Source organism: Dermochelys coriacea, chromosome 5, assembly GCF_009764565.3.
Source record: "Dermochelys coriacea isolate rDerCor1 chromosome 5, rDerCor1.pri.v4, whole genome shotgun sequence".
Lineage (NCBI taxonomy): Eukaryota > Metazoa > Chordata > Testudines > Dermochelyidae > Dermochelys > Dermochelys coriacea.
The window spans coordinates 107340653-107355927 of NC_050072.1; the positions used below are offsets into that span (position 1 = coordinate 107340653).

General features: G+C 36.5%; 1 protein-coding gene across 48 annotated transcripts in view; it reads right to left on the minus strand.

The window, feature by feature from the left end:
* PTPRD (protein tyrosine phosphatase receptor type D) overlaps nucleotides 1-15275 on the minus strand; it is a 1712576-nt gene that overhangs the window by 906853 nt on the left and 790448 nt on the right. The window lies entirely within an intron of this gene.

Genomic DNA, 15275 nt, shown 5'->3' on the forward strand with positions numbered 1-15275 from the left:
TTTGGGCCAGACCCAGTCTATTTCTTGCTCTTCTCTGGCTGAAAGCTGTGTTCCTGCAGTCAGTAATAAAAGAGGTGTTTATGCCACTGTCCTTTTCCATGCCCTTAATACTAAAGGAGATGGTATTAAATGGCTGTCATAAATGGCTGTCTAACATCTGGAACAGAGGGTCAATGTCTTAGGGTCGAGGATGCCCGTTGTACAGTTCTTCCTGGATAACACATGCTTAGTCAGCTGAGCTAAAACCCTCACCTCTATCTTAAAGTGACTCGGGGGTCTCCTCTAGAACGGTCAGTGAAACCCTTGAACGTCATTCTCAAGCATTCACAGAAATTACTATTAAACCCATCCTCCTGGGCCCTCATTGCTTACCAGAAAGAAATCTACTTTTTGAGCCAAAAGGTTTCCATTCTAGAACTGACTTAAAAATTGAAGTGTATAAATTTGTTGACCAAAATTAAAAAAAAACATTGAGGAAAAAGTCTTTTTTTTTTTTCAGTGTGCTATAGACCTGGTCGAGCATTTTTGAATTTTTTAATTTGTCAACAAAAACTAGAATATAATTTTTCAATGCTTTTGTGAAAAAATGTGTACATTTTCTGATCAGCTCTATTCCTAAGTCCAGAGAGGCAGCTTCTTTCCAGACTGAAGACCACAGCACATCAGCGCAGTCAGGCTTTTACATCCCGCAACCCAATCTCAGGGTGAGTGGGAAGGCAGGCAAATAAGTATGGAAGTTTTCCTGGTTGGATGACTTGGTCAGAGTGAAATGAGGATATCTGCCTGGGTGTGGGGGAAAAATAAAATCAGCTGTGTGTGCGGGTAGTAAGGTGGGGACAGAGGCAGTAAAATGGGAAATATGAGCCCTCTGATGGGAAGATGCCTGGTTTAGCATGCAGAGGATGATGCATTAGGTACTGGTGACAGGGAAACTGCTTTGGTATCTGCCCCTGATTGGGAGTTGTGTGGCTGAAGACTCCTAGCAAACTGAGAAGTTAACAAGCTGAATTTGCTGCTGTCACATTAATAAAGACATGGTTTTAATTACCATAGCTTTAATTCATCCTTTTTCAGAATCCAATGTTAATATGCTGACAACTCAAATATTAGATTGTTGAACACTTATTCATAATTCTGCACTAATTTTCCATCCATTTTTTTTTAAAAAAACCCTCAAAGTTTAAAAGACTATTTTGTGAAAAGAGAAACCATCTGATAATCTGTTAACGTTATGAAATCTTGTGTGTTCCAAAAGGTTGAGAAAATTTAAAGAGTCATCGGGGGATGGCAACCTTTACATCTCTGTTTATTTTCTCCTGGAGCTGACTTGATTTATATGCAACAGCCATGCTTATGATGCTTTTTGCTCATTCACTTGCTATACAGCCGATGAGGGGCAGATTCACCAAAACAGAAGAAGTAGGATAAGTGCTGAAATTTCTATTGCTTGGATTTGCTTCACTGGAACTGTATGAATATGTGCAATATGTAAAATTTAATGACTGTGATAAATATTTAAATGTTAGCAAAATACTCCAACACCTTCCTCCATCTGTAAAGAGTTTCAAGCCCTGCATTTTGCAAGTCTTGTGTTGCTTAAAGAAGATTTTAACTCTTCTATTAAGCAGAAAATAAAATTGAATACTCTTTATTTGAGCATCTGAAACCGTGGTTCTGCTATCACATACATCAGTATTAAACAAGAGTAATTCCACTGACTTCAGTGCAATTACTCCTGATTTACACAGTTGTGAAAGCAGAATCACATTCATATTTAAAAGTTATGATTTTCAGACTCAGCAAACATCTATTTATTTAAAAAAAGATTAATAATATCAAAATATGGAACACAGCAAATGTATTTTTAAAAATGACAGCATATCGAATTATGGAACGCTTACTCCAAAGTGTCAACACATACCCACCCACACCCACACACCTCTGCACTAAAATATCTAAAAGTGTGAATTACAACTGACTTAATTATTTTAAGTCTTGTTTTTGTGGGACAAGTCCATTTTAAGACAAATAGACTAAAGTTCAGTTTTTGGCTGACAAGTGATTCTGGACTTCCACCAGACTCAACTGCTGTAGAATTTATTCCTAATTCAAGACAACCAGCATGTCCTGCACCATTCGCACACATTGCAGAACAGTGACTTTGGCAGCACACAGAATTACAAGTTTCAAACAGTCTCATACAGAGCCTTATCAGAAGAACAAGACTTTCATTGACTTCAGTGGGCTTTGGATCAGGGCAATAAGGAAGAAGGCAAAAAATGAAAACAATTTATGGATAACCAACCTGTTTAAGGAATATTATCTAAATACTAACACATCCTCTCCACTGATAATCCACCAAAATAAAAAAAAATGTAAAAGATGTTTACAATAAAACAGATAACTAATAAATAAGTAAGATGATTTATATAATCTTTTCCCTAGGTGGAAAAATATTCTTCCAGATCATTTATGGAATGTTCCAGGAAAACCTCTTCCTCTCTGAAGAACACTATTATGCACTACTGTTACCTTTCCCCACACATTACACACAGTGTTATCATTTTTGTTGTTTTATGTCTCTAATTTAGTCCCCAATCCTACACTGGGGTACATGTCAGCAGAACCTTTGGTGAGACTTGCAATGGGATATGTGCAAGATCAGGGCTTTAGACTGTACATTTATTGGAACAGGCAACATGGTTACAGTCATTTTACACCTGTGCAATTTCATTGACAATACTAGAGATGCATCTGATTTACAACTGTGTAAGTGAGCTGAGAATTGGGACTCTTTATTTTGATGAGATACCACTATTACTATGGCTTGGCATTTATACAGTGTTTTACATGTTCAAAGCATTGTACAAAGGAACTAATTAATCCTTGCAATACCAATTTATACCTATTTGCAGAAAGAGAGACAGAGAAGTTAAGAAACTTGTCACCCAACACTGTGCTCATTTCTTCACACAACGCTGTCTCTTAAAGCATGTGTATAACCTACAGTGTGTCACCAAAGGCACCATTGAAAAAATCAATGCACTTGGGGTAAAATTCTCAAAAGCCACTTATTTGTACTATACATAAAACAAACCAACCATGTCTCTCTCTCATAGTGTTCATTGTTCTAAAATTAGGATACAGAAACGGCCATCCAAACCATGTAGTTTAACCTATATTTAAGAACAAAGTTCTGGCTAACTTTACCAATTTATATACCCACCTATATGGATGTTTCAGTGTAGGTAGGCATTAAGGTATAAATATGAGTGTATGAGTATTAAACTTGCTCACTAAAGGCTAAATTCCAAGCCATGAACATCAAAAAAGTATTTCCTATTATCACATGCATGGACCATTGCTAATCTGTTAGTGAGCTAGATTAATTTTTTAAAAAAATCTATCCTTGTATATGACCAAATTTTAGCTCATGTTCAGAAGACAGATTGTTGCACAGAGAAGTGAACTGAGGCAGCTGGTTGGCAGACTGTGAAAAAAAGATCTGTAGTTTTCTTACATAAGGGGTACATGATATTAATATGAATAGAATCAATGATTCTACTAGTACTAGAGGCATACCCTATTGTCAATGGGCACGTTCAGCCTTAGAGAGGCTATGACAGTTCTTGTAAGATATTTTTTGGGGGGGCAGGGAGGAATAGATTTATACATGGAAGATAAGTCAAAAATAATTCAGGGTGGTAGACATTGCTTTAATGTGTTTGTTCATAATGTACTATGAAGTATACATCTTGCATTATTGTCCTTTCTCTCCGTTACTCTGGCACGGTCAGTCTAGACCATGGGAGGAGGGGGGTTGGCAATACGAGACCATATTCCTTTATTTCATAGGTAACAAACATTCTAAGAGAACCAGGTACATTTGCAAGCCTAAAAAATAATATCATCGCTAAAGGCCATTAGATCTTTAAGAAAGGAAACAGATATTGGGATAGCATTAGCATGCATAATTTGCAATGTTAAGAGCAAATAGTATAGTTTTCTGTAGCTCTATAGTGACATGGTTCAGAGCATTCTTTAGACTAATAATATAGTCCTTTATCCACCAGAGCTCTTTTGAACACTAAATAAAGTACAGACAATGGCATTTTCCCTAATATATTTAGAATTCTGTTGTGCTGCTGGTCGCCCCTAATTTTATTATAGCCACAGTTCCTGACTGCTTCAGCTCATTACAGAGACAAATATCAGTTAGTGACAGGTAACTTTTCATTCTAATGCGCCTGTGCCACTGATGTCTGTGCTTCTGAGATATTCCATTGTGCACCTGAAATTAGTTTTTATGTTACAGCTCCAGACGTGTGATAAAAAAAAGATGCTGTAATTTAGATAAACTCCGCTAAATGGCTTGACGGAAATAAAGCTAAAATGAAGTTATAAATGGCTGAAGTGATTAAGACTGTCAAGTTCTCTTGAGTACTGTTAGAGAATGAAATAGCTGATGGATTATTATTTATCCCTGAATGTGAGTTTTTGGGATTTAATTAAAGATGTTCTATTATATTTTTCAAAGCCTATTTGAGGCTGTAAATCAAAAACTGCAACAACAGAGTATGTTACAGCTAATGGAAAAATGGATAACTAGGTACTTAAGGGATGTTTTAAACTCTTGAACCCTGGTACTTGGATTCCCCTCCCCCCTCCCCCAAATTCAAAGCAAAAGGTGATTTTCGAATGTCAGTCTTTCTGAAAAAATAATCTTTTCTAGCTATTGTGATCATAACTTTGCACAGTGACCAATATTGTTATTGCTAAAAAGGAAAAAAAAAGGTATTTAAATTCAAAAATTATGAGCCCTTCAAAGAAATATGGTTCTGTAACCACTGCAAGCATATCACAATTCAAAGATTAGCATTGAGAAAAGAAGATTCTTAAACTTTGCTCATAGCACCATGGTGTTTTGTACACTTTAATACAGAAATACAGTGGCATAGGATGTATCATTTCAAGGGACTGAAGCAGAATTGAGACTGTGAGGAACGTGCAGCAGAGTACAAACATGGATAAGACTTTTTGCATAAGGCTGTAGGTTAACAAATGGTGTTTTTTATGATACATACACAACTGCATATCTGGAAAAGAAAGTGGAAGGGCAGTTGAATCCCAAGGGTGAACCCTCCTTCTCAGCTTTGCTTTTAGTTTTAACCAAAATGACATTCAGTGCAGAGTCCAATGGCCTAGCTGGAGCTTGGATTAGACAAGGTGTCCTGACTAATACCCACCCCATCTCAGTACTGTAACCAAGTGGCTGTCTGTCTGTATCCATGTCTCGCATCACTAACAGCTCCTAATGGGTATGACTCCTCCCAGAGGACAAGGATCCCTGACTCAGGAAGAAACCTTGAGAGGAATCTCAGACATAGGGGCATGCTTCCTTCCCAGGAAAAGTGAAAGGGTTTTAGAAACAGCAGCAGCAGAGCTGCCTCTGTACCCACTGACAATAATAAATACACGTTCTTTTGTTTACTGAGCTCATGTCTGTCTCACCATTTCAGGGACTCCACCTACTTGTGCAAAGCTACCACAAAGAAGACTGCAAGATCACGTAACAGTACTTTGGATCTCCAAGTGCAACTCCCACTCACATTAGTTACTGATATGGGCGTCGCTGTAAAGACAAGACCAAATAGGTCAATTATTTGTATTGTATTGTATTCCAGTCAGAGCCCAAATGTAATTACTGCAATTTTATAGCACCAGAGCCTGAACTCTACAAGGCCAAGTCAGCTGACTTGGGCCAGCAGCAGGAATTTTGTTGCAATTTAAACAGACCTAGAGAGAAACTGCAGCAAGCAGGCTCTCTCACCCAACTCAGAGATGAAGTAATTGACTTGAATTGAACTTACCAAAGCTTGCAAGGAAAAATTAAGGTTTGGGTAAGGGCAAAATATGCATTTTATTGTTTTAATCTGCATCTCTTATTGCAGTAGAATGAATGAATAAATAATGTTTTGTTTTCAGGAGGCTGTATCTGAGTCACTTTAAATCAGCCACTGTAACAGGCTCCTGGAAAAAAAGGGCTTAGGAGATGCCAAACACAGTTGAGCCTGTTGGGTCAATGGGATAGGTAAAATAGGGAGACTGTACCTCAGAAATCCAGTCTAAGAGGGGTAGCACCATCTGCTTCCACCTAACAAGGGATAAAGGTAGGGAAATGGCCCCAAAGAGCTGCACTTGAGAGGGACTAAAAGGGGTCTAAAGAACAACATTCCTGTAACCATGACAAATGTCATCATAATTATTTCACAGTATGCAATTATGCATTCAGTATTCTACAGTCATAGTAATAGATAACAGCTGCAGTGAAACAACATTAAAGATGAACTACAATGGACTAAAAAAAAAAAAACCCAAAAATCTGAGACCTGGCCACAGCTGGACCCTTCCTCAATATTTTTCCCTTCACACTCCCTTGAATTAAGACTTAACAGGAAAAAAAAATGAAGATGTTTTCAGCTTATATTTTTATTCTATCTTCAATAAAATACATTCCGAACACTGCTTAAAATAAAAACAAAAAACCACCTAACTGGCCCAAACAAGGTAGCTCAAGGACTAAATAATTCAATCGCTAAAACATGACTTCCATTCAGAACTAAACAAATAGTTTCAGAGAAGTAACCAATTCTGTTGTATGTTGTCTAAATGTTAAAATGTAAAATGCTGTAAGATCTCAGCATATCTGCAGCCTGTACATTTACCCCTCAGGAAACAAGAGGTATAAATCTCTTTTAGCCATCTTCCCTAACAAAGTTTGTATCAGGAATCTAAAATAAACTCTTAAAAGAAACCTAGGAAGAGAAGTACACAATGTGCAACCTTGTCTATACTTGAAACATTACAGCAGCACCACTGTAGTGTCTACACTGAAGCACTATCTACACCAATTGGCGGGTGTCTACATAAGTGATAGAGGTGATAGTTAGGTCAATGGAAAAATTCTTCCATTGACCTGGTGCTATCTACACTGGCATTTCGGTCAGCTTAACTACGTCACTCGGGGTGTAGATTTTTCACATTTCTCAGTGACGTAGCTGGGGCAACCTAACCTTTTAGTGTAGATCAGGCCTTAGTCCTCAGTATATTGCTAGTTATCTAGCAATATGAAAGACATGCTGCAGAGGGAAATAAACACGCACACAAATAGTCTATAATATATGTAGTCCTTCCATGCCCCTTTTCTTTTTACAAGTTCAGTTGAAACCAACATACTTACTTTAAATTTATCCTATGGTTAGTCAAAACTTTGCTGTTGATGGAAACAGACCCACTGTTACCAGGGACAATTATCAAATCAAATAAAGACCAACAAGGCCTGAGTGTTCTAAGCATATAACATAATTTAACTATCCATGTTCCTTCATCATCTTTTTAATAAATGTTTGTGCTACCAAATCATGATTTATTCTGTATTCTGAACAATTCCCTCTCCCAATCATTCCAAGGGGATTGCTTTGGTCTAAAAAGACTGAGTTATTATGCCTTGAAAGAAAAACCCTAATTAAACTTTGGTAGAGTTACATTATGACTGATTTTCCCCCCTATTACTAATCAGCTATCTCTAGTGGTAATATAAAACATCTTACTGATCTAATAAGAAAAAGATTTTTCAACATGCAAAGTTCTTTTAGCTGCTATAAGGTGATCAAACAAGTTAATCTTATTCATTTAAAACCAACATAGCTATAAAGTTATACCAGTATAAAAATAACATTGTCAACTAGGTTCTTGTTTTAAACCATCCATTAAAGGTACATTACATCATCATGGTCAGATTTCAGAAGCACTCAGTGTTATCTTAACTGTGCTCCCATTGAAGTCAGACTTTTACCAGAGACTTCAATAGGAACAAAGGTAGGCCATTGCTAATCACTTTTGAAAATTCTATCATACATCATCTTAAGAGATTTAGTTCCCTAAAGCACACATGGCAAATCAAACACCCTGTGTAATAAAAAACAAATTGACAAATTTTAAATCCAAATATACCATTATTGTAATCTACTCTGACTTCCTATCGTACAATTTCACACAGAAATTCCTGCATCAGACCCATAACTTCTGGTTGAGCTAGAGCATTTCTTTTAGAAAAAAAACATCCAGTCTTCAGTGATAAAATTAAAGTGATGGAGAATCTACTGCGTCCCATGGTTAACTGCTCCAGTGGTTAATTATCTTCACTTGAAAAGCTAAATAGGCTGATCTTAAGTCACTCACTGTCCTACAGGTTATCCAGACCTTGAATCATTCTTGTAGGTCTTTAATGAACCCTTTCCAGTTGCCAAGCTATTGTTGTAAAAAACTCTTAAGCAGCCTCAGCAATAGGTTGTTGTTTTGCAATATACTATTAATACAGAATAATATTCTGTGTGTAATTACATTGTTTCAGATCAGGGCCATCTTTAAAATTGTTTGTGTCCTCAATGTCTGTGTTGTTATACTTCACATGCTGTCAGATTTGGGAGAGATTTCAGCAGATTAACAATAGTAAAGTGAATGCTTTAGGATTTTATTTTCCTTTAAAGAAAAGATGCCAATGGAAACATCTTTTTGTCTCACTGATAGGCAACAATATTATTAATGTCACTGATATTTCACATATAACCTGGTAGCTGAGATCTCAGCCTCTGGGATTAAAAATAAACACCAAAAGAGTCTGTCTTCTCTCCTTAACGTGCATGTGAAACTCACATTAATGTGAAAGAAATTTATGCACACACATGGAAACGAGTAGAGAGATCTCAGGTAGTGCCAGAGGGAGGTGACTTGTTTAAATTTAATCCTTAGAACACTGGAATTTGTCACATTGGCAGCTGAATGAATGCTTAGGATGATGTATATGCCCCTTCTCAGTGGTACTCTTATGTTAATGGTAGCTATACCCGTGTATCAAAAGAAGAGAAGTAGACACCTGGGGTGAAATCCTGCCCCATTAAAGTAAATCCATTAGGCCAGGATAACTACCTTGCTTTTAAAAAAGTTTTTAACCACAGAAAGAGATCTGAGCCTCCAGCTACCATTATCTCTCGTTCTTTTTTATTGTATATACACATTACCAATTTATGCATAAAAAAACCTACATTAAAAGAACGTTAACGTCACAAAATTAAACACTCAACAGTTTGGAAATACCCAATTTAACGTTACCTCTGTGTATACATTATGAAACAGTCTTCAATGACATGACTCCATACTATTTTTTCAACAGGACCCCTGCTTCAATGCACAAAATAGACTCTGCTCACTGAATAAGCAGCTATTCAATATTTTTTTTAATCTGCATCATTCAGTTTAGCCCCAGATGTTTACTGCACATCATCCAAACCCTGTAACAAATACAGAATTATTAATTTACCCATGTGATTTTCTGTGATGTGCTCATGACTCAAACAAACAAACAGTGAATTGATCTTCAGAAAAAACCCTCTCAGGTGATGGCATATTATTCCAATTTTATACATAGGCAACTGAGGCACAGAAAGCAAAGCCAAAATTGTTGTGCCATTTTTTGAGAAACTTAGAGTTTGAATTTTCAAACTACTTGGCATTTTATAGCACTTTATAGATTCAGAGCAGAGATCCCATTGAACTTTGTCACAGCAGGGAGTGCTCAGTAATTCTGCAAATCAGACCCCAGGTGTCTCACGTTGGGTGCCTCACAAGGGAGGAACACACATTTAGTGACCATCTGTGAAAAGTATGGTTTAAGCAAGTTGCCCAGCGTTACATGGGACCTCTGTGACAGAGGCAGGGATAAAATCCAATCATCAAGTATGGCTTTCTTTACTATACAACCCTGATTTATTCCGAGAGCAGCGTGTGTCCTGTGCTCTGAATGAAGGAGGAGTCTGACAAAAAGTAATATGTGATCATGTAATTAAAGACTGCATCATAATGCATAATACAACAGGGTCAAATTAAGGTTGTCCAGAAAATTTTAATGCCGTCATTTTCTAACTTTTGATTGCTTAACTTTACAACCCTAATAATGTTCTTTTTAATCAATTTTTTTGAATATTTCTCTCTCTCTCTCTCTCCTCTCTCTCTCTCACACACACACACACACACAAAAGGTAGTAACTTTATGATTAATTGTTGAACCATGTGATAAATGAAATTTTTTACACATTTGTGCCTCCCTCACCTGCCCTTTATTCAGCACATCTCTGCCCTTTGGAAACAAAAACATTTCATCAGCTTTAAAAAGCCACCATATTTTAAAAATCAACTTATCAGCAACATTTCCTCATCTTCCAATATTACTCCTGTCTAACATCCAAAATGGTTAAGATTCAACCCCGACTCAGTAGCAATTTTTTCAAGATGTAGAGTGTGTGTGTGTGTCTTGACTTTTAAGCCTAATATCTGCAGGGCTAGAAATGGGAGCTTTTTCACACTAGGGATAGGAGATTCTCAAGCTATCCCAGGTAAGCCAGCAAGGTTCTGTGAAATCAGATTAAAAGTTGTCATTTTTATGTATATAAAGCTATATAGATTCTCTTAGAAATTTGTATAGCTCATTCAGAGTTCTGTAAGGTGACCAGAAAGCAAGTGTAAAAAAATGTAAAAAATAAATCAGTATGGGGGGTAATAGTTGCCTATATAAGAAAAAACTCCTCATATTGGGATGTCTGATCACCCTAGAGCCCTATGCAGTTGTTCCCATTGAGCCCAAATCTGCAAAACTGAATTAAATGGCAGGCTTCCCCTTAACTTCAGTTACCACTGAATTAGGATCATTGTAACTAAAGCACAACTGGTAGAGAGATATTATAGCATTTAATCTTGTATCAGGACTAAAAAATTACTTCCTTCTCCCCCCTCGTAATGTATTACACAATACATTGTGCAACTTTGGGAGGTGTCTGCTATTAAAGGTTTTATTGACACTAATTTAAGAGGAAGGGCATACATTCACTTGTTGCTTTGACACTCATGCAGCATGGCCATCCCAAATTTAGGTTGAGACCCTTCAAATCACACATTGTCATTTATTTTACCTCTCTCTCATACACGCTCATATGTGTATTCCCATACAGAAACTTGGTTAAGTTAAAGGTAGGATTGCTCAAGAGTATTTCCCTACAGCAACACAAATATTAAAAAGGAAATTTCAAGACAAATATACTCCATCCACTACTTATTTCCAACCATCATACCTAAACTATAAACATACAGAACACAACCTAAATTAGGGGCTAGGAAACAAGTGATGGAGACCTGGCAAGGGACTGAAGAGAGGGACTAATGAAAGAGCAGAGCAATGGATTCAGTCATATCGTATCTTCATATTGTTGATGCAGAGAAGCAGGAGCTTGGTAGCTTGATGTTTTAAATACCAGCTAAAGTTGGTCTGCTGGATGAAAGCGTTAAACAGAACAAACGTAGTGTAAACAAGGCCTTCCCACCTTTGGAATGGTTAAACATTATGTATGACCTCTTCTGAAGGACATAAATAAACCCGGGGCATATTGGCTTATTTGGAGTCCCCAAATGGCTAATTGTTCGGAGTCACCCTAAATGTGGCCCTACTTTTACTTGTGCATGGTCAGTGATTGCATGTACCCTGATAACGCTCAGATCTTATGGTTTTTTGATCTTTTACAATCTAATCAGTCTGTGTAGAAGAAATGATTAAATCACCTTGGCTGATCTACCATATAAAGGGTTTAAGATAAAAGTAAAGAGACCAATACTTATAAGCGAGACCCTTTGAAAATCATATTAAAATGTATTTAGGAAAAGAGAACAAAAACACATTTAAAAGAAATGAGCAAACCAAACAAATTTAGCATGTTCTGAAGAATGGCAGTGAATTCAAAGGAAACTGCTTTTCTTAGTTATAGCAGTATTTGTAATTATGACACTAGCTCAGCGTTTTCATGAATGCAAATGCTCAAAGTCAGAGTGAACAACAAAAATGCTGTTATATTGAGGTTGATTAGAATAAACTGATTCCTCACCAAATAGCTGTGACATGTCAAATATTTTAATTGCAACTAACATTTTACTGGTATAAATTTTGCTCACTACTTTTCTTGAAGCATCATCTTAATTCAATGAGGAAGTAAACTGAGTAGCCTAAAGTGGATTCTTCTGAAGACTGTTAACATTGAAAAATAAGGGAAAACATTCCTTCCTTCAAAATTGGAAATGTTGTTGAATGTTTATGATGAGTATATGCAATAATATAGAACAAATGTATAAAGCACCATATATAATGTTTTTAAAATTAAAGCTAAGAAGCTTTTGTTCACATCTAAGGCTTCTACAGCCCTGAAATGGAACTAAAATAACAATTATGCTGGACAATTATGAAACAGAAGCTTCCATGAAAATTCTTTATGAATGCTTCATTTTCAGAATTTCATATATTTAAGAAAATATGTGACCTCTGTTAACCAGGCTGGCTTTCCTGAAGGTGTCTGTCAGTTTCCTTTAAAAAAAAAAAAAACTCAGCCAAACAAAGGAACTCTTATTCAGTAAAATGAACTGTAGCTCAACCTATAGCATAAATAATAAATTGCAACATGACTTTAACCTTGCCTGCATTCAAATTGGCGAGCTATTTTATAGAAATCCCTAGCCATATGTAGCCTTTTTTCATTGAAACATTTAAATAATTGATAAGTTCATTTTGACCTATGTATCTGTCCCAATTAACTCAGTTCAGCAATTTAACAGAAAGTCTTGTCAAAGTGTATTTTAGGCACAACACTGACTTCTGTTTAGTTCAATATTACAATTCATTGAACTGAAAGGCTTATATTGACAGAAAGAAATAATTTTGTGGTATGGAAATAAGATACATCTCATTCTGAGCCCATTAAGAATAGTAAATTAAACATTTCTGAACCTCAGGGTATTTGCTATCTCTTAAGCACTGGGAGAAGCTTTTTTTTTTCTTTTTTTTTTTTAAATGAACTGTCTTTTAAAACTTTACTGTAAGGATTTCAATGTTTGCTGTATTGAAGAACATTTCTGTATAAGCGGTCTCTAAAAAGGCTTTTGTACATACAGAGACACTCTCTCTCTTCCCCTCCCTGTATCTCATTCAGCTCCAGTGAGACAATAAGAAAAGCAGTACTTGTGGCACCTTAGAGACTAACAAATTTATTAGAGCATAAGCTTTTGTGAGCTACAGCTCACTTCATCGGAGTGAACTGTAGCTCACGAAAGCTTATGCTCTAATAAATTTGTTAGTCTCTAAGGTGCCACAAGTACTGCTTTTCTTTTTGCGAATACAGACTAACACGGCTGCTACTCTGAAGTGTGACAATAGCATTTCTTTAACCCTGAAGAAGGTTCCATGTGCATGGATGTGATACTTTTGTTCTAGTTACTGCTACTGCCCTTTTGCTTGTTTGCCTTTTTTTTCCTCTCGGTGTTGCATAGCCCACTTGTCCCGCTTTTTCATTCAGACTTTATTTAATTTAATTATTTTTATTTATGTTTCGTTAAGGACAGTGGAGTTTATTTACATATATTTGGGGGAATCGCTGTACTAACTTTGAGGTCTTTAATAGAATTTGATGTTCAATCATTGAAGAACAAAAACAGGACAAAAACAAGTTATTGTATAAATTTAGATAAGAGTAAATATTAGGTATGTCAAGTGCTTAAAAATAATTGTGATTAATCACGTGATTAAAAATAATTGCTGATTAATCACAGTTAAACATTAATAGAATACCATTTATTTAAATTTTTTGGATGTTTTCCACATTTTCAAATATATTGATTTCAATATCAACACAGAATACAAAGTGTACAGTGCTCACTTTATATTTATTATAAATATTTTCACTGTAAAAACAGTATTTTTCAATTCACCTAATATAAGTACTGTAGTGCAATTTCTATCATGAAAGTTGAACTTACAAATGTAGAATTATGCATAAAAAATAACTGCATTCAAAAATAAAAATGTCAAACTTTAGAGCCTACAAGTCCACTCAGTCCTATTTTTTGTTCAGCCAATCGCTCAGACAAACAAGTTACTTTACATTTGCAGGAGATAATGCTGCCAGCTTATTTTCAATGTCACCTGAAAGTGAGAACAGGTGTTCACATGGCACCGTCTCTAACTAGCACACTTCCAGGTAGCACTTCAAAGGAAAACTGCCACTTCCCCTTCCACACTGGCTCTGGCTCTCAATCAACATTTCAAGAAAACCAGGAGACTTTGAGCTGCACGAAGTTCTCCATTCAACCTTTTAAACAATATGTTAAAAATGTTAAGTTCTCAGCCATGCACCATTGGCAGCATATCATGTAAAAGGACCAAGCCACCAATCAGAATGTAGCTTTGGACTATCTGTGGCCCTAACACTGCCTACCAACCTCACAGGGGCATAGTGAAGATTAGTGAAGTGAAGATGAGGGCTTGTCTACACTGGCAATTTAAAGCACTGCAACTTTCTCGCTCAGGGATGTGTGAAAAAACACACCCCTGAGCGCAGCAAGTTTCAGGACTGTAAAGCGCCACTGTAGACAGTGCATCAGCGCCGGGTGCCACGAGATTTTTTTTTAGAGCACTGGGAAAGCTCTCTCTCAGTGCTCTGTCACGACCACACAAGCCACGTTAAAACACTGCCCTAAGGCTAGTATGCATAAACGGATTTAAGATGATCAGAAAGACTCTCTGGTATTAACGACTGTGCCTTCAAGGACTGAGTTTCCCCAGACAGAGAGTCTTGTAAAACTTGGACAAGCTTTATCATTCTGGATGAAATTTTACACACTGGATTTTTGTCTCCAGTTGAAATGTTTTGGAAAATTTCAGCCCAAACAGTTTGGTTGTTTCTGAAAGATAGAATAAGGAAAAGTATGTTGTTTTGACTAAAATTCTGGCAACCTTTTTTTGTCTTTGAAAAGCTCTAAGTGCCCCCATGCTTTGGAGCAGAGACTTGAAATTTGGCAGGAAGATGGCTGGTATATCATGAATGTGCCTCTTGTTGTCTCACTGAAAATCTTCCTATATTTGGCTAAATTATTCCCTCTGAAAAAACTGCCTTCTACACATCTTGAGTAGAGACTTCTTCTGTTTCAGTAGCTGAAAACTCTGAGAAGTCCATCTTCACTGAGCTTGCTTAAACCTGTCACAGCTTCTAGTGCTGACTAGACTGCACGTGAATAAAGAGGAAAAACTAAATATACTAGCGAATAATCATATTTACAACATAACTGGCATCACAGAAACTTGGTAGGATAATTCACGACTGGAATATCGATATAGAAGGATACAGCTT